Source organism: Salvelinus alpinus, chromosome 5 (genome assembly GCF_045679555.1).
Source record: "Salvelinus alpinus chromosome 5, SLU_Salpinus.1, whole genome shotgun sequence".
Taxonomy (NCBI): domain Eukaryota; kingdom Metazoa; phylum Chordata; class Actinopteri; order Salmoniformes; family Salmonidae; genus Salvelinus; species Salvelinus alpinus.
Genome location: NC_092090.1, coordinates 46,162,779 through 46,184,579, shown reverse-complemented (window position 1 = coordinate 46,184,579; position 21,801 = coordinate 46,162,779). Strand labels below are relative to the sequence as shown.

The 21,801-nt window shown below is 43.6% G+C and overlaps 1 protein-coding gene across 1 annotated transcript in view; it reads right to left on the bottom strand.

Moving 5' to 3' along the window:
• Nucleotides 1-9,180: 9,180 nt before the first annotated feature.
• The window catches only part of LOC139576260 (lysosomal acid phosphatase-like), a 32,864-nt gene continuing 20,243 nt past the window's right edge, over nucleotides 9,181-21,801 (bottom strand). The window contains exons 11-12 of the transcript XR_011675079.1: nucleotides 9,447-9,538; nucleotides 9,181-9,317 (exon numbers count right to left, since the gene is read on the bottom strand). The gene's annotated coding sequence lies outside the window, so the exon portion shown is untranslated. The remainder of the gene's footprint in view (nucleotides 9,318-9,446; nucleotides 9,539-21,801) is intronic.

Genomic DNA, 21,801 nt, shown 5'->3' with positions numbered 1-21,801 from the left:
AGAGAGCGGGTGGTTTTACCGACATAACAGAGCCCACATGGACATTTAATAATGTAAATAACATGGGTGGTGGAACACGTAATAATGTCATTTATTTGGAACCTTTTTCCTGTGTGTGGGTGACAGAAATATTGACACTTCATCATATTGTTGCACTGTGCGCATCCTCTGCATTTATAGCTACCATTTGGTAGAGGGCGTAAAAGTGCTTGGCTAATTTTCTTAAGTGGCTGGCAGTTGGCATGAACCAATTTATCGCGTAAATTGCGACCTCTCCTATACACAATACGTGGTGGATATTTAAATTCAGCCGGCAAAGCTGGGTCCGATGATAAAATATGCCAGTGTTTCTTGACCACCTCTCCCACTTTTCGCGAATTCAAAGTATATGTAGTTGTGAACATTACGGAGTGTTCTGTAGCTTTAGCGGGTCTTTTTTGTAGCAGTTCATCTCGTGTTTTTTCCAATGCCAAGTTATGAGCTTCATCCACACATTGTGACGAATAGCCTCTTTTTAGAAACCTCATGCGCATCTCCGCTGCTTTTTCTAGATAATCATCTGTGGAGTGGCATATACGGCGCAGTCTAAAAAATTGGCTTCTTGGAAGTCCCCTTTTTAATGGCTCAGGGTGGAAGCTGTCACCCTGTAATAGAGTATTTCTGTCCGTTTCTTTTCTATATAGACTTGTAAACAAGGTTCCATTTGATTTCTCAATCCACATATCGAGATAATGAACACGTTTAGTGTCACGTTCAATAGTGAATTTGAGATTGGGGTCAATGTCATTGAGTAGTTGGCCTTCATCAGCTGCCATCACCTCATGCACAGGCCCATGTCGCAAGGATCTGTACACAATTCCTGGAAGCTGAAAATGTCCCAGTTCTTCCATGGCCTGCATACTCACCAGACATGTCAACCATTGAGCATGTTTTGGATGCTCTGGATTGATGTGTTGACAGCGTGTTCCAGTTCATGACAATATCCAGCAACTTCTCACAGCCATTGAAGAGGAGTGGACAACATTCCTCAGGCCACAATCAACAGCCTGAGCAACTCTATGTGTGGGAGATGTGTCCTGTTGCATGAGGCAAAGAAATGGTGGTCACACCAGATACTGACTGGTGTTCTGATCCACTACTCTACCTTTTTTAAGGTATCAGTGACCAACATGTGCATATCTGTATTCTCAGTCTTGTGAAATCCATAAATTAGGGCATAATGCATTTATTTAATTGACTGAGTTCCTTATATGACCTGTAACTCAATAAAATCTTTTAAATTGTTGCATGTTGCGTTTATATTTTTGTTCAGTATATTTGGCAAGGCAACTGTGTGTAGAGCTTACCTCGCATTGAATACATGTTTTAATGTAGGCTATTTGTTGCATTCCCTGGCCTTCTAACTGTCCATATAATCAAGGAGGACTTTTACAGAATTGCAGGTACAGTAGGCTGCGCTAAATTGACTGCTAGCAATGCTTTACTAATCTCAAATGAATAAACCTAGGCAACATGATAGCCTAATTCATCCCGCAGATTTTCCAAACGTCATTGGTGCTACAGATGGGACACATATCCCCAATTCAAACACCATCTGGACCAAATGTTTTCCCAGCATAAACAAACAAGTAACTAATGAATAATGTTGCCTACACTCACCAAACCAAATCATTTTCAGAAACAGTCATGAAATTCAATGATCTTCTTTACTGCTTTGGTCAAATGATCTGTGACTCCCACGTGGTTACAACTAAATATAGGACACATTGTTGCCCGTGTTTTCATGAAAAGCACTCTATGAATTCAATAAATTATTATTCATCCTACAAAGGCTATGGAATGGGCCTACCATTGCAATTGTGACATAGGCTACTACAATTGACATATTAGGCAATAGCATTGACACTTAAAATCACCAGCGCTACAATAAAAATGCTCTATAAAGTGAATACATTATTACTAATCCAGTGCTTAATACTTTGTGGCACGAACAAAGTATTAAGCCGAACGTCGTTAGACGGCTGGCAAGAAAATGGCCTTGCCGAATCCCCCCCTTCTAATTTCCTTAATTTTGTCACAAGAGTCAAATACTTTCTATAGAACCAACTTCACGTCCGGATAGGCAACCGAAATTAATAATTAATGCATGTGTGTTATATTAAACAGGCTAAACTGATAACGGGGTGAAGAACAGAAATCTCAATTAGCAAGCAAGCCGCAGCAATGAAGAATTGAGTGCGTGCGCGTTCACGCGAAAGGCAGGGGGGAGATTTTCGGCACAACAGTTTGCGCAACATTGTAACCTATGTTTGAGACCAACGTGTGGCCGTGACAGTGTGAGAAGCGCGCCAGTATCTCTCACATAACGAGAATGAGATTCACTTTCTATGATAGACATTATTCCTTATAGAATCATAGACGCGCGAAGGGTTCTGAAGGAACTGCAGCATCCCTGATAAATTGAAATACATTTTCCAAAGTTTTAGAATTACTGCTTTCTGTTCTAAAATAAATGAAATAATTTAGAATAGCCTACTACACCATGAGGTCTATAATTTAGCCACAGAGTATTAATATCTTTTTTTATTTTTAAATAGCCTAGCTGTAGATTGTAGCCCAATAACAAGGAATAGCCTACATTCAGGAGCGCGCGTCAAATCTGTCAGTGACAAAACAGGCTTTTCGCAATATTTCAAACACAATCGAGGGAAAACACAGGTTGTAAAACAAATTGCTCCTGCTGAAAAGAGAAGACTATGCGGTACACTACCAAAATATTTGATCAACTTCCAAATATTGTTTTACAAGAGAGAGAGAGATAGGCTTTTGGCATGAACAGCAAGTGAGCTGCGCATCATTGGGTGAGTTAGTGCAACTGGAACGCATTTTTAGGACTATAATTTCCTCCTCATATTGTAGCCTACAATATGTCTCCACACACATAGGCCGAGGCTATTGATGGATTCAAGACAAAGTCGTTTTTATTTATCTCAGATTCTCTGTTTGTCAGTGTCAAAGTAACCCTCCATTTCGATAATTTGTGCGGTATACAAAAATGATTCTGCCCAAGTCTCCAGTCATGCAAAATTAAGTAGAATAGCATGAGATGCATTTATAAAAAAGCCATTAACAAATTGGATGATATGCATGCAATGCTTTATTATAAAGGTGTTTTTTTAATGCGTTCGGGTACATCAGAACTCCCCAGGTCAACCCACTCTAGCGCTGGCTTTTTGTTTCGACACCTCCCGATTTACAAATGAAGCGCTGCTAATCACCCATGTGTAAACTTCGGCTAATAAAGACACACCCTCGTCTACTTACACAAGCCTCATGCCCTTGGGAATCCACGTCACCATCTTGGACATCGGGCCAAACAAGGGAAGTTCGCAACTTAAGCCCCTCAGCCCAATTTTTTTTATCGACTTTGCGAGTGTACAATTATGTACAAACATTTTACTTCTTCAAAGTTCCAGATGGGCAGGCTAACGTTAGTTATCTAATTAATTAGCTACAGTTGCCCTACAAGTGTATACTCGTTAGACGTCATGATACGTCATGATACGTCATCAGAAGTGTCCACTTTATTTGAGGGCTGAGGCAATATGGTTTTGTCTTTTAAGTGTTTAGTAAGCCCATTACGGCTCGTGTTCACTTGCACGCGGTAAATTGCCGTGTGTCGCTTAGTCTGGTTATTAAATGGGTAAATCGTTAAATAGTAATATGCTCTAAAACGCTCTTATGACAAACAAACTTTGCTTCCCCGTTTTGTGAGGATTGAAAATATGCTTGGCCTATCATGGGGGTGTGTGTGTGTGACAGGTTAAAGGAAATACTAATAGCCTGTTATACATTAAAAAGTATTAGTAAATTCATAGTATGTGAGGATCTTAAAACATCTAAGGTTAAGAAGATCATGCATTCAGTATTAGTTGATAGATTGATAACATTTATATAATTCTGTTAAAATCCGTCAAGCATACAAAGGGTACGAATTGTGAGAGGAATGTGTAAACGTTATGTTGATTCCTTTATGTTGTCGTGGATAAAAGTGTTAATCTGTGATCTACTAAATGCTCTTAATCTATGAGCCTGAGATCGATTGCTCTGGTCTCCACTCAAGTTCACGGAGAATTCGCGGTCTTTTTCTCATTGCACTAAACGTTCAATGAGTAAACATTCCGTATCACTATCGTGATTCTTTCTCCCCTTTTTCAGGTACATTATTGATGATTAAAAAGAGTAATTTAAATGTAATAACTTGATAACATGTCAAGAGTGTTTAAGGTTTGTTTAGTAACATGTTGAGGAAGTTGGTTGGGTTTGCAGAGAGTAATGTGAGCCGTGCTCGGTTGCAGCTAGCTTCGTACTGCTAGGTACTGCTACGTAGCTGCCATTTTATGTCGATTGTGAATGAACGTGTGCGCTGTTGGTAAGATGTTTTGCGGCGTTATTTGTGTGGTTGTTTTTCAAACACTTTGTTGCCTGTTGATGAATTGTGTTATGGTTTACTGAGTTAAAGCTTTGCTTTACAGTTATATTGAAAACAGTATTTGTTTCAGTGATGTACAGTGTATACTGTTATGATTTGAATAAGCCTTGTACCCTACAAAACCTATCGTTCCTGTAGATCTGTTGTTCTGTAAAATGTGTTATTTATGTACAATGATTGCACTAAACGTTCAATGAGTAAACATTCCGTATCACTATCGTGATTCTTTCTCCCCTTTTTCAGGGGTGTAACGTGTGTGTGCTGGAAGTAACATTTTGCAACATGGTGTTACTAGCGGGAAGGCTGTGGCTAACCTTGGGTGTAGGCAGTTATCATGAGTTGTGGGAGACACATACAGAGCATAGTGTTGCGAGAACAAACTGTCTTTTGTTAGACAATAACAGGAGCCAGATGTGTGATAACTGTATCAAGGGTGTGGGCCCAGAAGGTAATCTGCCAAGCAACAACTACAGCTGCCAACGGGAGCGCCTGGGGGCTGGGACCAGTCTGTGCGCCAACGATGGGCTAGCAAGTTTAAACCACGCTCAGCCTCTACTGTGACAGGCCAGCTCAGAAGCGGGAACTTACGTTGTCACAGTATAAAAGAAAATGTCTACTATTTCAGTCAGTTCCCTGCTTTACCCTGCGTGGTGATACAGTGAACCCGTATATACGAAAATTGCATTTACCATTCTGAGCTTATGTTAAATAAAAATACTTATATTTAAAGTATATTTGGTGACTTTGAATCACATTTTATCCTGATACCAGATTCGATTGACGCAACCTTTTACAGTTTCCAATAGCCCACATGGCTGGGAGAACCTATTCTGTAGATTGTGCAGGCTAACTCAAATGAGTTGCTAACTGGTCTCTAGCTATCTAGCCGACTTTATATAATGTATGTATAGATAGCTAGCTAAGTGAATTAAATATCACCAGCTACCTAACTTCATATTAGCTAGCTATCTTGATATATTTATCACTGTAAAAATTCATTTTTAGGTAGCTAGCTAACAGCTATGGAGGAGGGTGAAAGGATAGCATCCCCAACTGTTGAGGTGAGAGAGTATGCAAATCTGGATAAGGCAGGCACATTTGTGTAGTTCCAGTCCCTAGAAGTGAGGACGGAGAGAATAGTAACATAATATTCAGTGTGCTCTAATTTTTGTATAATGAAGTCTGTTTCTCGTGAGGTTCTGTCCTCAGATAAAGAGAGCTGTGAAGACTTGTCTGCAGATGAAGAGGTCCCAATTAAGAGCAGTGGTTCTCAGTCCAGGTCCTGGGGACTCAAAGGGGTGCACATTTTTGTTTTTTCCTTGGCACTACACAGCTGATTCAAATGATCGACTCATCAAGCCTCAAGTGGTATTCATGTATTCATTTGTGATGCTATCCTTGATATGATCCTGCTATTGTCACATGCATCTTCCAATCCAATGTTATCATGATTTGTTATAAGGGATATTATACTTTAGTAATTCACAATGACCTGGTGATGTAAAAGTCTAATAATGACATCTTTCATATTCCTACAGATACCTTGTAACTGGAGTTTCCTTCAAAACGATTGCCTACAGTTACCGTGTAGGGCACTGCAATGTTGGGTGACCAGTGCCATGTGGGACTGCCTCCTGGAGAAATTCAGGTGTGTGAAGTAGAGGTAGACCGATTAATCGGAATGGCCGATTAATTATGGCGGATTTCAAGTTTTCATAACAATCGGTATTTTTGGACGCCAATTTTTTATTTTTTATTATATTCTTTATTTAACTAGGCAAGTCAGTTAAGAACACATTCTTATTTTCAATGACGGCCTAGGAACGGTGGGTTAACTGCCTTGTTCAGGGGCAGAACGACAGATTTTTACCTTGTCAGCTCAGGGATTCAATCTTGCAACCTTACGGTTAACTAGTCCAACGCTCTAACCACCTGCCTCTCATTGCCCTCCACGAGGAGCCTGCCTGTTACACGAATGCAGTAAGAAGCCAAGGTAAGTTGCTTGCTAGCATTAAACTTATCTTATAAAAAACAATCAATCAATCATAATCACTAGTTAACTACACATGGTTGATGATATTACTAGTTTATCTAGCGTGTCCTGCGTTGCATATAATCGATGCAGTGCACATTCGCGAAAAAGGACTGTTGTTGCTCCAACGTGTACCTAACCATAAACATCAATGCCTTTCTTAAAATCAACACACATTCAACACACACACCACTAAAAAAAATAAAAAAAAAATACACATTCAAGCACTCAGTCATAGTTGCTAATATATGCATATTATTATTAGTATTGGATAGAAAACACTCTGAAGTTTCTAAAACTGTTTGAATTATGTCTGAGTATAACAGAACTCATATGGCAGGCAAAAAAGTGAGAAATTCCACTTCCTGTTTGGATTTTTTCTGAGGCTGCTTGATTTTCAACCAAGCTCCCAATGAAATTACAGCGAGATATGGATGAGTTTTCACTTCCTACGGCTTCCACTAGATGTCAACAGTCAATAGAACTTTGTCTGATGACTCTACTGTGAAGGGGGCCCGAAGGAGACAGGAATGAGTCACCACTGCCATGAGGTGACCATGCTTTGACCACGCGTTCACGTGAGAGGCAGCTCCGTTCCATCGCTCATCTGAAGTCAATGTAATTCTCCGGTTGGAACGTTATTCAAGATGTATGTTAACAACATTCTAAAGATTGATTCAGTACATCATTTGACATGTTTCTACTGACTGTTACGGAACTTTTGGACATTTAGTCACGTTTTAGTGAACGCGCTTTGTGACTTTGGAATTGTTTACCAAACGAGCTAACCAAAGTAGCTAATTGGACATAAATAACGGACATTATCGAACAAATCAAGCATTTATTGTGGACCTGGGATTCCTGGGAGTGCATTCTGATGAAGATCATCAAAGGTAAGGGAATATTTATCATGTAATTTCTGGTTTCTGTTGACTCCAACATGGTGGCTAATTTGACTCTTGTTCTGAGCACCGTCTCAGATTATTGCATGGTTTGCTTTTTCTGTAAAGTTATTTTGAAATCTGACACAGCGGTTACATTAAGGAGAGGTATATCTATAATTCCATGTGTATAACTTGTATTATCATCTACATTTATGATGAGTATTTCTGTTGAAACGATGTGGCTATGCACTATCACTGGATGTTTTTGGAACTAGTGAATGTAACACGCCAATGTAAACTCCGATTTTTTTTATATAAATATGAACTTTATCAAACAAAACATGAATGTATTGTGTAACATGAAGTCCTATGAGTGCCATCTGATGAAGATCATCAAAGGTTAGTGATTAATTTTAGCTATATTTCTGCTTTTTGTGACTGCTATATTTCGCTGGAAAAATGGCTGTGCTTATTGTGGTTTGGTGTGACCTAACATAATCGTTTGTAGTGCTTTCGCTGAAAAGCATATTTGAAATCGGACACTTTGGTGGGATTAACAACAAGATTACCTTTAAAATGGTATAAGAAACATGTATGTCTGAGGAATTTTAATTATGAGATTTCTGTTTTGAATTTGGCGCACTGCACTTTCACTGGCTGTTGTCATATCATCCCGTTACCGGGATTGCAGCCATAATGTCACGCTCGTTGTATGGTGGAAGAGAGGAGGACCAAGGCTCAGCGTGATACGAATACATTCTCTTATTTAATGAAACAAAGAACACTTACAAAACAACAAACGAACGTGACGCTATATAATAAACAAGTGCAGACACAGGCAACTTACACATAGACAATAACCCACAATACAAAACAGGCTACCTAAATATGGTTCCCAATGAGACAACGCAAAACACCAGTCTCTGATTGAGAACCATATCAGGCCAAACACATAGAAATAGACAAACCAGACATACAACATAGAATGCCCACTCAGATCACACCCTGACCAAACAAAACATAAAACATAAAAAGCAAACTATGGTCAGGGCGTGACACATAAGAAGTTTTTAAGGACCCTCTCATGACAGCAAAACAGAATTTCATCTTGTCAGTGAGCAAAGAAGTGACACCATTCCTCACACGCTACCAGACCGAAAAGCCCATGGTGCCATTTCTCTCTACAGACTTGTTGAAGCTGCTTAAGAGCGAGGAGCAGATTCATTAAGCCAGACCTCATGAAAGAAGCGAAGAAAGCTCAAACACTTTTTGATGTCGAGGTGAACCAGTCATCCAATCACATGGACTCCTCACAGGTCGACTTGGGCTTTGTTACTCGAAGAATTGTGAGAGACTTGACCGCAGGGAAGAAAATTGGACAGAAAACATTGATGGACGTGAAAATCGCTCACAACTGTTAACAAACTCATTGAGGAATCTCCATTGAATTACTCTCTGGTCTCGCATCTTTCTTTCTTGGATCCAAGGGAAATGGCAGGCACAAATGGAAAGAAGGCACTGACCTACCTTGTAAATAGTCATCGGTTGAAGGAAGAAGATTGTGATGACATCATACAACAATACTCACTTTTTATTGATGACATTGTCCAGGCCCAACACTCAGTTTGTAAACTTTGATCCTGTCCAAGACAGCGTGCACACATTTTTACATGAGTATATGTCAAAGGACAAAGAGCTCAGAAATCTATGGAGATTTGCCAGCAACTCCTTTTACTGTCACACGAGCAAGTCTTAGTAGAGCGTGGATTCTCCATCAATTGGCAGATTGAAGTGGAGAACTTGAAGGAAGATTCATACATAGCACAGAGATGTATTGTTGACCACATAAGAGCTGTGGGTGGCATACATAATGTGTGCATTGACAGACCGCTGCTGATGTCAGTGGCATCTGGAAGGCAGAGGTATGTGACACATCAAGAAGAACAGAGACAGAAGAATGGATGAGCAAAAAAAAACAAAGGAGAAAAGACCTTATAGATGAAATAGATCAACTTAAAGGGAAGAAAAGAAGACTTACCGATGACAAATGCTCTCGAGACCTCAGCAGACAAATTTGCACACGAAGCAAAGGGCACAGGCAACCTCACTCTTATTGCCAAGTTCAGTAGCCTGAGAAAGGGTGCAAAAGATAAGAGCACAAATAGCTGAAATAGAAACACTACTCAACAAAAAAGTGAATGACCTGAAAAGCAAAAGGGGCATAGCAGCAAAAAGCAAGGGTTGGGCACTGTAAGTTTGAGAAAGGGCAAAACACTATTCAATGAGTAAGTGATAAAAAAATAAATAGAAAAGCAAATATACCAAAAAGGCCAACAACCCCAGAACAATGGTTGGGGAAATGTTTTATTTATTTTTATCCAATTCATTTATCTAATCTTTTATTGTCGCAAAACATTTTATTTATGGTCATATGCTTTTGTTTATCTATTCATTTGGTCATGTTCATGAAAAAATGTCTGCGACATGTTTTGTGTTAAGCTGGTGCTAATGAAATAAACAAGGAGTTACTTAGCTCTTCAACTCGTGAATAAGTATCTTTCCCTCAACTTACACAATATATTGTTTTGCTGTGTTCGAGATGGCAAGAGACCACGTAGTCTGCCATCACTGTAACACAGCACAATTGAAAAGTGTTCACACATTCAAGCCTCTCTTTTTTTATTGTTGTCTTTGAGCTTCTGCAAAGCCTGCTAGTTCTCATTTATAAACATTCTCAGTGTTGTAACAGTAATTAACCTTGATTCGTGTCTCAAACTATGCCATGTTGGGTCCTTGAATTTGAAGGAATTGGGCCTGGAAAGTCCTTGAATTTGATGATTTAAGAAGGTGTTGGAACCCTGGGATAGACACGAGGACCAGGAGGGGATCTGCCGCCGTGTGTCAGAGGGGAAGTCTGCTGCTCTGCAGGATATTTCAAGGATGGCGTCCAACAAAACAGCAAGAGCGGCAATCTGTGTTCGGGAGATCTTCACCTCCTACTTCTTCGAAGAGGGTGCTGTTCCCTGGCAACACCGTAAACTACACTATGCACAACGAAAGGCTATTTTACGAGCCATCCACATTGCAATAAGAGTATTATTCCATTTACTTAGCTACATTTGAAGTCTGAAGTTACATACACTTATGTTGGCGTCATTAAAACTCGTTTTTCAACCACTCCACAAATCTCTTGTTAACAAACTATAGTTTTGGCAAGTTGGTTAGGACATCTACTTTGTGCATGACACAAGGTATTTTTCCAACAATTGTTTAGACAGATTATTTCACTGTATCACAATTCCAGTTGGTCAGAAGTTTGCATACACTACATTGACTGTGCCTTTAAACAGCTTGGAAATTCCAGAAAAAGATGTCATGGCTTTAGAAGCTTCTGATAGGCTAATTGACATCATTGGAGTCAATTGGAGGTGTACCTGTGGATGTATTTCAAGGCCTACCTTCAAACTCAGTGCCTCTTTGCTTGACATCATGGGAAAATCTAAAGAAATCAGCCAAGACCTCATAAAAAAAATGTAGACCTCCACAATTCTGGTTCATCCTTGGGACCAATTTCCAAACGCCTGAAGGTACCACATTCATCTGTACAAACAATAATGCATATTCGTTTGTCTCCACATTAACATATTCCTCTCAACTGTACATTTTTTGCATGATTCGTTATGCCGTTATAATTACATACATTTGCTTCCATTTTAGTAAAGTCTCCAGCCTTGGGTCGCATAGCATCAAATTCGGCATGGGAACCACTCGATATGATTGGTCATCGCCCAGCCGTTGCCGCTGGTGATTTGCATAAAGTTGGGAAATGTTGAACTTTTTCACCACGTCCCACGCCACGTTTGCACCGCTCAACGGTCCCAGCCCTCTCCGCTTCTCACTTCTTTCAATCCATCAAATGAATGGGTAGCGGTGTTTCACCACGGGGCATTAGATATTGGAAATCTGCCACTTCGCTTGCGCCAGAGGGCCTGGCCCGCCCTACCGTACCTCCTTGCCAGTCCAAATGGTCAAGATTTCAATATTTTATTTATTTGACCGAGATGCGCAATGACAGAAAGACGTATTAATTTCAGTTAAAGCATTCGGGCGAGCGACACAGCGGCCCTCTGTCTCATTATATGTAGACCATGTATCTGATGCTGTCTGGACCAAAAGAGTATGGCATGTCATACTATTTCTGTCGAGACAGCATCATATACATATAGAGGGGCACTGTTTTGTTTGCACAGATGCTTTCTCCGGTGATAGTTTCAGCAGAGAGGAAGAGGATAAGCGAGAGGGCTCACTCTCTGCAAAATCTGTCCAGTATAAGCCCAATGCGTTTCTATAGGAATAATATGCATACCTACCCTTGTCGCCTGCATTCCTGCCTTTGGGACAAAGACTCCTATTGTTAGGGAGGAGACATGAGCATCTCTGTTATGCAGATGAATGAGGACCCAAAAGCGACGTAATAGTAACAGAGTCTTTATTCCAGTATAAAACAAATAATGATACTCCTGGATATAAATCAATGGAAATCCAAAACAGGAAACTGAAATCCTCTCGTCAATAGAGAGGAACGACTGGAGACGCGACCACAGACTGCAGGTCGCTTCAGGAAGGCACAGGCCGTAGCTGACATAGACACCTGCTCACACGCAGCATCTGAAGAAGGCAAAAGAACACGACAGGGCGGAAAAAGACACAGGAACTGCAAACATCAAACAAGAATCCGACAAGGACAGGAGCGGAAAACAGAGGGAGAAATAGGGACTCTAATCAGAGGGCAAAATAGGGGACAGGTGTGAAAGAGTAAATGAGGTCGTAGGGAGAATGAGAAACAGCTGGGAGCATGAACGGAACGATAGAGAGAGAGAAAGAGAAAGAACCTAATAAGACCAGCAGAGGGAAGCACAGGGACAAGACATGATCAAAGACAAAACATGACAGTACCCCCCCACTCACCGAGCGCCTCCTGGCGCACTCGAGGAGGAACCCTGGCGGCAACGAAGGAAATCATCGATCAACGAACGGTCCAGCACGTCCCGAGATGGAACCCAACTCCTCTCCTCAGGACCGTAACCCTCCCAATCCACTAAGTACTGGTGACCACGTCCCCGAGAACGCATGTCCATGATCTTCCGTACCTTGTAAATAGGAGCGCCCTCGACAAGGACGGGGGGGGGGGAGGGAAGACGAACGGGGGCGCGAAGAAAAGGCTTGACACAGGAGACATGGAAGACAGGGTGGACGCGACGAAGATGTTGCGGAAGAAGCAGTCGCACAGCGACAGGATTGACGACCTGAGAGACACGGAACGGACCAATGAACCGCGGAGTCAACTTGCGAGAAGCTGTCGTAAGGGGAAGGTTACGAGTGGAAAGCCACACTCTCTGACCGCGACAATACCTAGGACTCTTAATCCTACGCTTATTGGCGGCTCTCACAGTCTGCGCCCTGTAACGGCAAAGTGCAGACCTGACCCTCCTCCAGGTGCGCTCACAACGTTGGACAAAAGCCTGAGCGGAGGGAACGCTGGACTCGGCGAGCTGGGACGAAAACAGAGGAGGCTGGTAGCCAAGACTACTCTGAAACGGGGACAGCCCGGTAGCAGACGAAGGAAGCGAGTTGTGAGCGTACTCAGCCCAGGGGAGCTGTTCTGCCCAAGACGCAGGGTTTCGAAACGAAAGGCTGCGTAAAATGCGACCAATCGACTGATTGGCCCTTTCTGCTTGACCGTTAGACTGGGGATGAAACCCGGAAGAGAGACTGACGGAAGCACCAATCAAACGACAGAACTCCCTCCAAAACTGTGACGTGAATTGCGGACCTCTGTCTGAAACGGCGTCTAACGGGAGGCCATGAATTCTGAACACATTCTCAATGATGATTTGTGCCGTCTCCTTAGCGGAAGGAAGCTTAGCGAGGGGAATGAAATGTGCCGCCTTAGAGAACCTATCGATAACCGTAAGAATCACAGTCTTCCCCGCAGACGAAGGCAGACCGGTAATAAAGTCTAAGGCGATGTGAGACCATGGTCGAGAAGGAATGGGAAGCGGTCTGAGACGACCGGCAGGAGGAGAGTTACCTGACTTAGTCTGCGCGCAGTCCGAACAAGCAGCCACGAAACGACGCGTGTCCCGCTCCTGAGTAGGCCACCAAAACCGCTGGCGAATAGAAGCAAGCGTACCCCGAACGCCGGGGTGGCCAGCTAACTTGGCAGAGTGAGCCCACTGAAGAACAGCCAGACGAGTAGAGACAGGAACGAACAGAAGGTTACTAGGACAAGCGCGCGGCGACGCAGTGTGAGTGAGTGCTTGCTTTACCTGTCTCTCAATTCCCCAGACAGTCAACCCGACAACACGCCCTTCAGGGAGAATCCCCTCGGGGTCGGTAGAAGCCACAGAAGAACTAAAGAGACGGGATAAGGCATCAGGCTTGGTGTTCCTATTTCCCGGACGATAGGAAATCACGAACTCGAAACGAGCGAAAAACAACGCCCAACGAGCTTGACGTGCATTAAGTCGTTTGGCCGAACGGATGTACTCAAGGTTCTTATGGTCAGTCCAAACGACAAAAGGGACGGTCGCCCCCTCCAACCACTGTCGCCATTCGCCTATGGCTAAGCGGATGGCGAGCAGTTCGCGGTTACCCACATCATAGTTGCGTTCCGATGGCGACAGGCGATGAGAAAAGTAAGCGCAAGGATGGACCTTATCGTCAGACTGGAAGCGCTGAGACAGAATGGCTCCCACGCCCACCTCTGAAGCGTCAACCTCGACAATGAATTGTTTAGTGACGTCAGGAGTAACAAGGATAGGAGCGGATGTAAAACGCTTCTTGAGGAGATCAAAAGCTCCCTGGGCGGAACCGGACCACTTAAAGCAAGTCTTGACAGAAGTCAGAGCGGTGAGAGGGGCAGCCACTTGACCGAAATTACGAATGAAACGCCGATAGAAATTAGCGAAACCGAGAAAACGCTGCAACTCGACACGTGACTTAGGGACGGGCCAATCGCTGACAGCCTGGACCTTAGCGGGATCCATCTGAATGCCTTCAGCGGAAATAACAGAACCGAGAAAAGTGACAGAGGAGACATGAAAGGCGCACTTCTCAGCCTTCACGTAGAGACAATTCTCTAAAAGGCGCTGGAGTACACGTCGAACGTGCTGAACATGAATCTCGAGTGACGGTGAAAAAATCAGGATATCGTCAAGGTAAACGAAAACAAAAATGTTCAGCATGTCTCTCAGTACATCATTAACTAATGCCTGAAAGACAGCTGGAGCATTAGCGAGACCGAACGGCAGAACCCGGTATTCAAAATGCCCTAACGGAGTGTTAAACGCCGTTTTCCACTCGTCCCCCTCTCTGATGCGTACGAGATGGTAAGCGTTACGAAGGTCCAACTTAGTAAAGCACCTGGCTCCCTGCAAAATCTCGAAGGCTGACGACATAAGGGGAAGCGGATAACGATTCTTAACCGTTATGTCATTCAGCCCTCGATAATCCACGCAGGGGCGCAGAGTACCGTCCTTCTTCTTAACAAAGAAAAATCCCGCTCCGGCGGGAGAGGAAGAAGGCACCACGGTACCGGCGTCGAGAGAAACAGACAGATAATCCTCGAGAGCCTTACGTTCGGGAGCCGACAGAGAGTATAGTCTACCCCGAGGGGGAGTGGTCCCCGGAAGGAGATCAATACAACAATCATACGACCGGTGAGGAGGAAGGGAGCTGGCTCTGGACCGACTGAAGACCGTGCGCAGATCATGATATTCCTCCGGCACTCCTGTCAAATCACCAGGTTCCTCCTGAGTAGAGGGGACAGAAGACACAGGAGGGATAGCAGACATTAAACACTTCACATGACAAGAAACGTTCCAGGATAGAATAGAATTACTAGACCAATTAATAGAAGGATTATGACATACTAGCCAGGGATGACCCAAAACAACAGGTGTAAAAGGTGAACGAAAAATCAAAAAGGAAATGGTCTCACTGTGGTTACCAGATACTGTGAGGGTTAAAGGTAGTGTCTCACATCTGATACTGGGGAGAAGACTACCATCTAAGGCGAACATGGGCGTGGGCTTCCCTAACTGTCTGAGAGGAATGTCATGTTTCCGAGCCCATGCTTCGTCCATAAAACAACCCTCAGCCCCTGAGTCTATCAAGGCACTGCAGGAAGCAGCCGAACCGGTCCAGCGTAGATGGACCGACAAGGTAGTACAGGATCTTGATGGAGAGACCTGAGTAGTAGCGCTCACCAGTAGCCCTCCGCTTACTGATGAGCTCTGGCTTTTACTGGACATGACATGACAAAATGTCCAGCAGAACCGCAATAGAGGCAAAGGCGGTTGGTGATTCTCCGTTCCCTCTCCTTAGTCGAGATGCGAATACCTCCCAGCTGCATGGGCTCAGTCTCTGAGCCGGTGGGAGGAGATGGTTGAGATGCGGAGAGGGGAAGCACCGTTAACGCGAGCTCTCTTCCACGAGCTCGATGACGAAGATCTATCCGTCGTTCTATGCGGATGGCGAGTGCAATCAAAGAGTCCACGCTGGAAGGAACCTCCCGGGAGAGAATCTCATCCTTAACCTCAGCGTGAAGTCCCTCCAGAAAACGAGCGAGCAACGCCGGCTCGTTCCAGTCACTGGAGGCAGCAAGAGTGCGAAACTCTATAGAGTAATCCGTTATGGATCGATCACCTTGACATAGGGAAGCCAGGGCCCTGGAAGCCTCCTTCCCAAAAACTGAACGATCAAAAACCCGTATCATCTCCTCTTTAAAGTTCTGATAATCGTTAGAACACTCAGCCCTTGCCTCCCAGATAGCTGTGCCCCACTCCCGAGCCCGACCAGAAAGGAGTGATATGACGTAAGCGATCCGAGCTCTCTCTCTTGAGTACGTGTTGGGCTGGAGAGAGAACACAATATCACACTGGGTGAGAAAGGAGCGACACTCAGTAGGCTGCCCAGAGTAACATGGTGGGTTATTAACCCTAGGTTCCGGAGACTCGGAAGACCAGGAAGTAGCTGGTGGCACGAGACGAAGACTCTGAAACTGTCCAGAGAGATCGGAGACCTGAGCGGCCAGGGTCTCAACGGCATGACGAGCAGCAAACAATTCCTGCTCGTGTCTGCCGAGCATAGCTCCCTGGAACTCGACGGCAGTGTTGAGAGAATCCGTAGTCGCTGGGTCCATTCTTGGTCGGATTCTTCTGTTATGCAGATGAATGAGGACCCAAAAGCGACGTAATAGTAACAGAGTCTTTATTCCAGTATAAAACAAATAATGATACTCCTGGATATAAATCAATGGAAATCCAAAACAGGAAACTGAAATCCTCTCGTCAATAGAGAGGAACGACTGGAGACGCGACCACAGACTGCAGGTCGCTTCAGGAAGGCACAGGCCGTAGCTGACATAGACACCTGCTCACACGCAGCATCTGAAGAAGGCAAAAGAACACGACAGGGCGGAAAAAGACACAGGAACTGCAAACATCAAACAAGAATCCGACAAGGACAGGAGCGGAAAACAGAGGGAGAAATAGGGACTCTAATCAGAGGGCAAAATAGGGGACAGGTGTGAAAGAGTAAATGAGGTCGTAGGGAGAATGAGAAACAGCTGGGAGCATGAACGGAACGATAGAGAGAGAGAAAGAGAAAGAACCTAATAAGACCAGCAGAGGGAAGCACAGGGACAAGACATGATCAAAGACAAAACATGACAGTACCCCCCCACTCACCGAGCGCCTCCTGGCGCACTCGAGGAGGAACCCTGGCGGCAACGAAGGAAATCATCGATCAACGAACGGTCCAGCACGTCCCGAGATGGAACCCAACTCCTCTCCTCAGGACCGTAACCCTCCCAATCCACTAAGTACTGGTGACCACGTCCCCGAGAACGCATGTCCATGATCTTCCGTACCTTGTAAATAGGAGCGCCCTCGACAAGGACGGGGGGGGGGGAGGGAAGACGAACGGGGGCGCGAAGAAAAGGCTTGACACAGGAGACATGGAAGACAGGGTGGACGCGACGAAGATGTTGCGGAAGAAGCAGTCGCACAGCGACAGGATTGACGACCTGAGAGACACGGAACGGACCAATGAACCGCGGAGTCAACTTGCGAGAAGCTGTCGTAAGGGGAAGGTTACGAGAGAAAGAGAAAGAACCTAATAAGACCAGCAGAGGGAAGCACAGGGACAAGACATGATCAAAGACAAAACATGACAATCTCATCATTATATAGAAATCTCTGGTTTCAGCCTCTTGGAAATTTGAAAGGAAAGTTGGCGAGTGCACTGTTAGGATGCTGGATAGTCCTGAAGTCAATTGATGTTTTGCCAAAATTATATAATTACTCCTGTCTAAATAAAAGCATTCAAAATACTTCAACGGGGAGCATGACTAACATACTGACTACACCGGGCCCGTCCACGTGCGCATGTTGATTTTGTCCACCAACACCAGACATGATCAGGACATGCAGGTTGAAATATCAAAAGGAACTCTGAACCAACTGTATTCATTTGGGGACAGGTCAAAATAATTAAATATTTATGGCAATTTTGCTAGCTAGCTTGTGTTGCTAGCTAATTTTACCTGAAATGCACAAGGTCCTCTACTCCGACAATTAATCCACACATAAAAGGGCAAACCAAATTTGTTTCTAGTAATCTCTCCTCCTTCAGGCTTCTTTTTTGGACTTTATATGGCGGTTGGCAACCAACTTTAAGGTGCATTACCACCACCATCTGAACTGGAGTGTGGACCTCAGTTAATCTTCAATCACCCACATGGGTACTGTACATGCTCCTAAAAACCAATGAGGAGATGGGAGAGGCGGGACTTCAATGCGTCAAGCTTCACTGTCACAGCCGGCCGCGAACCGGAGACCCATGAGGTGACGCACAATTGGCCCAGCGTCGTCCGGGTTAGGGGAGGGTTTGGCCAGCTGGGATGTCCTTGTCCCATCGCGCTCTAGCGACTCCTGTGGTGGGCCAGGCGCATGCACGCTGACACGTTCACCAGTTGTACGGTGTTTCCTCCAACACGTTGGTGTGGTTGGCTTCTGGGTTAAGCGAGCAGTATGTCAAGAAGCAGGGTGGATTGGCAAGTTCGTGTTTCGAAGGACGCATGGCTCTTGACCTTTGCCTCTCGACCTTCGCCTCTCCAGTCCATACAGGAGTTGCAGCGATGGGACAAGACTAACTACCAATTGGGGAGAAAAAGGGGAGGGGGGAAATATATACAAATAAAAAAATGTTGCATCAAGAAGAAGGGAAGGGGTGTGTGGCGACAATATGGTGCGTCTCCAGAATGCATGCATATGTAGGAAAGTGCCCATTTGGCAATGTCTTATTTCTGATTGTCTTAACAAAACACGTACACCACACATTTTTGTTCACCTCACACAAGTCAACAAAGTCTGTTGTTCGAACATCCATTGCGAATGATAGTTCCTCAGTATTTAAAAATCTTTCCAACACTCCCGCCCTTAATAATCACCAAGCCTCGTGTGAAAGAGCAAAATACCTTTATCACGATCTGATGATCCCATATATCCATTGGAAATGCCATAAAACAAATTATCTTTCTGTCCCGAGCTCACCATCGCCATAAACTTTGAGGGCCTGGAATAGGCTAGTTGATACATTGCAAGTTCGTAAATGAAACAACCAGAATTTCACTATTTTGTTTTTGTCGGCTTTAGGATATTTTACTTAATTGATGTAAGATATAAGCCAACTGCTGCATTTAGCCACCAATGGATCACAGTGTACCAATGTGTCCATATGGCAGAGTCTAGTGCTCTAGCCATAGTTGAATTTTAACTTTTTTGAATTTACTTAAGATTTTTGATTAACCACGTGACAATGATTGAGAAACTAAAACTTTATCGAAACACAATTCCTGACATTTAATCCTAGTAAAAATTCCCTGTCTTAGGTCAGTTAGGATCACCACTTTATTTTAAGAATGTGAAATGTCAGAATAATAGTAGAAAGAATTATTTATTTCAGCTTTTATTTATTTCATCACATTCCCAGTGGGTCAGAAGTTTACATACACTCAATTAGTATTTGGTAGCATTGCCTTTAAATTGTTTAACCTGGGTCAAATGTTTTGGGTAGCCTTCCACAAGCTTCTCACAATAAGTTGGGTTTGTAGGCCTCCTTGCTCGCACACGCTTTTTCAGTTCTGCACACAAATGATCTATAGGATTGAGGTCAGGGCTTTGTGATGGCCACTCCAATATCCTGACTTTGTTGTCCTTAAGCCATTTTGCCACAACTTTGGAAGTATCCTTGGGGTCATTGTCCATTTGGAAGTGTCACGACTTCCACCGAAGTCGGCTCCTCTCCTTGTTCGGGCGATGTTCGACGTCACCGGCTTTCTAGCCATCGCCGCTACATTTTTCATATTTATTTGTTTTGTCTAGTTTCCATACACACCTGGTTTTCATTATCTAATCACACTCCATGTATTTAGTCCTCTGTTCCCCTCCATGTCTTTGTGTGTAATTGTTTGTTATGTGAGATGTTCACGCGCTACACTTTTGTACATGTTCCGTGTTTTCTTTTGGGGACTTTGATGTCATTTGTGCCTATTTCTTGACCGGAATAAAAGTGCGCCTGTTAAATCTACTCTGCTCTCCTGCACCTGAATCGCCTCCCGTACACAGCCGTAACAGGAAGACCCATTTGCGACCAAGCATTAACTTCCTGACTGATGTCTTGAGATGTTGCTTCAATATATCCACATAATGTTCCTTCCTCGTAATGCCATCTATTTTGTGAAGTGCACCAGTCCCTCCTGCAGTAAAGCACCCCCACAATATGATGCTGCCACCCCTGTGCTTCACGGTTGGGATGGTGTTCTTTGGCTTGCAAGCATCCCCCTTTTTCCTCCAAACATTTTCAATGGTCATTATGGCCAAACAGTTCTATTTTTGTTTCATCAGACCAGAGGACATTTCTCCAAAAAGTACGATCTTTGTCCCCATGTGCAGTTGCAAACCGTAGTCTGGCTTTTTTTAATGGCGGTTTTGGAGCAGTGGCTTCTTCCTTGCTGAGCGGCCTTTCAGGTTGTGTCGATATAGGACTCGTTTTACTGTGGATATAGATACTTTGGTACCTGTTTCCTTCAGGTCCTTTGCTGTTGTTCTGGGATTGATTTGCACTTTTCGCACAAAAATATGTTAATCTCTAGGAGACAGAACGCGTCTCCTTCCTGAGCGGTATGACGGCTGCGTGGTCCCATGGTGTTTATACTTGCGTACTATTGTTTGTAAAGATTAACGTGGTACCTTCAGGCATTTAGAAGTCGCTCCCAAGGATGAACCAGACTTGTGGCGGTCTACACTTTTTCTGAGGTCTTGGATAATTTATTTTGATTTTCCCATGATGTCAAGCAGAGAGGCACTGAGTTTGAAGGTAGGCCTTGAAATTCACCCACAGGTACACCTCCAATTGACTCCAATGATGTCAATTAGCCTATCAGAAGCTTCTAAAGCCATTACATAATGTTCTGGAATTTTCCAAGCTGTTTGAAGGCACGGTCAACTTTGTATGTAAACTTCTGACCCACTGGAATTGTGATACAGTGAAATAACCTGTCTGTAAACAATTGTTGGAAAACTTACTTGTGTCATGCACAAAGTGGATGTCCTAACCGACTTGTCAAAACTATAGTTTGTTAACAAGACATTTGTGGACTGGTTGAAAAACAAGTTTTAAATGACTCCAACCTAAGTGTATGTAAACTTCCGACTTCAACTGTATAAATATTAATAAGAGGCACGCTGATTGGTAGAAATGGTAGGACCAATTGTAAGCTTCCCCAAACTTGAAACTAATGAGCTGCCTATGGTCTTTACAATTACACCCATTTAAAAAATGCATGCAGGCGTGTGAACACACAGGGGGCCCCGTGAAAAAATGGGCCCACCTATGGAAAGCAAATGCCCATCCAACTGATTCGTTCTGGCACTGGGTATGATGAGTTGCTTATTTATTCTGTCTGCAATTTTCTGCCAGGCTCCCTCTCTGGCTTTTGCGGCTGCAGATGTATTACTTTTTTTGGTACAAATGTGAACATATTCTATGTATATTGTTTCTTGTTCTAGGCTTGTGAAATATTGGGCTCTATCTTTTGAGTCCATTTTTTATTTTTATTTTTCTCTGTCAGACATTTAGACCTTTTTGATTGTTGCTGCACGCGCCAGTTGTCAGATGAACCAATCTGCGCTTCGCTTAGCCTAATACTTTAAACGAGAAGCAGCTGTTCTGGAACCAAGAAATCCTAGACTCCCTCATCTGGTTAAGACAATCCGGATATTTTCAGGAAATCCTGAATTTGTTAAACCATCTTTCTGGAATACTCC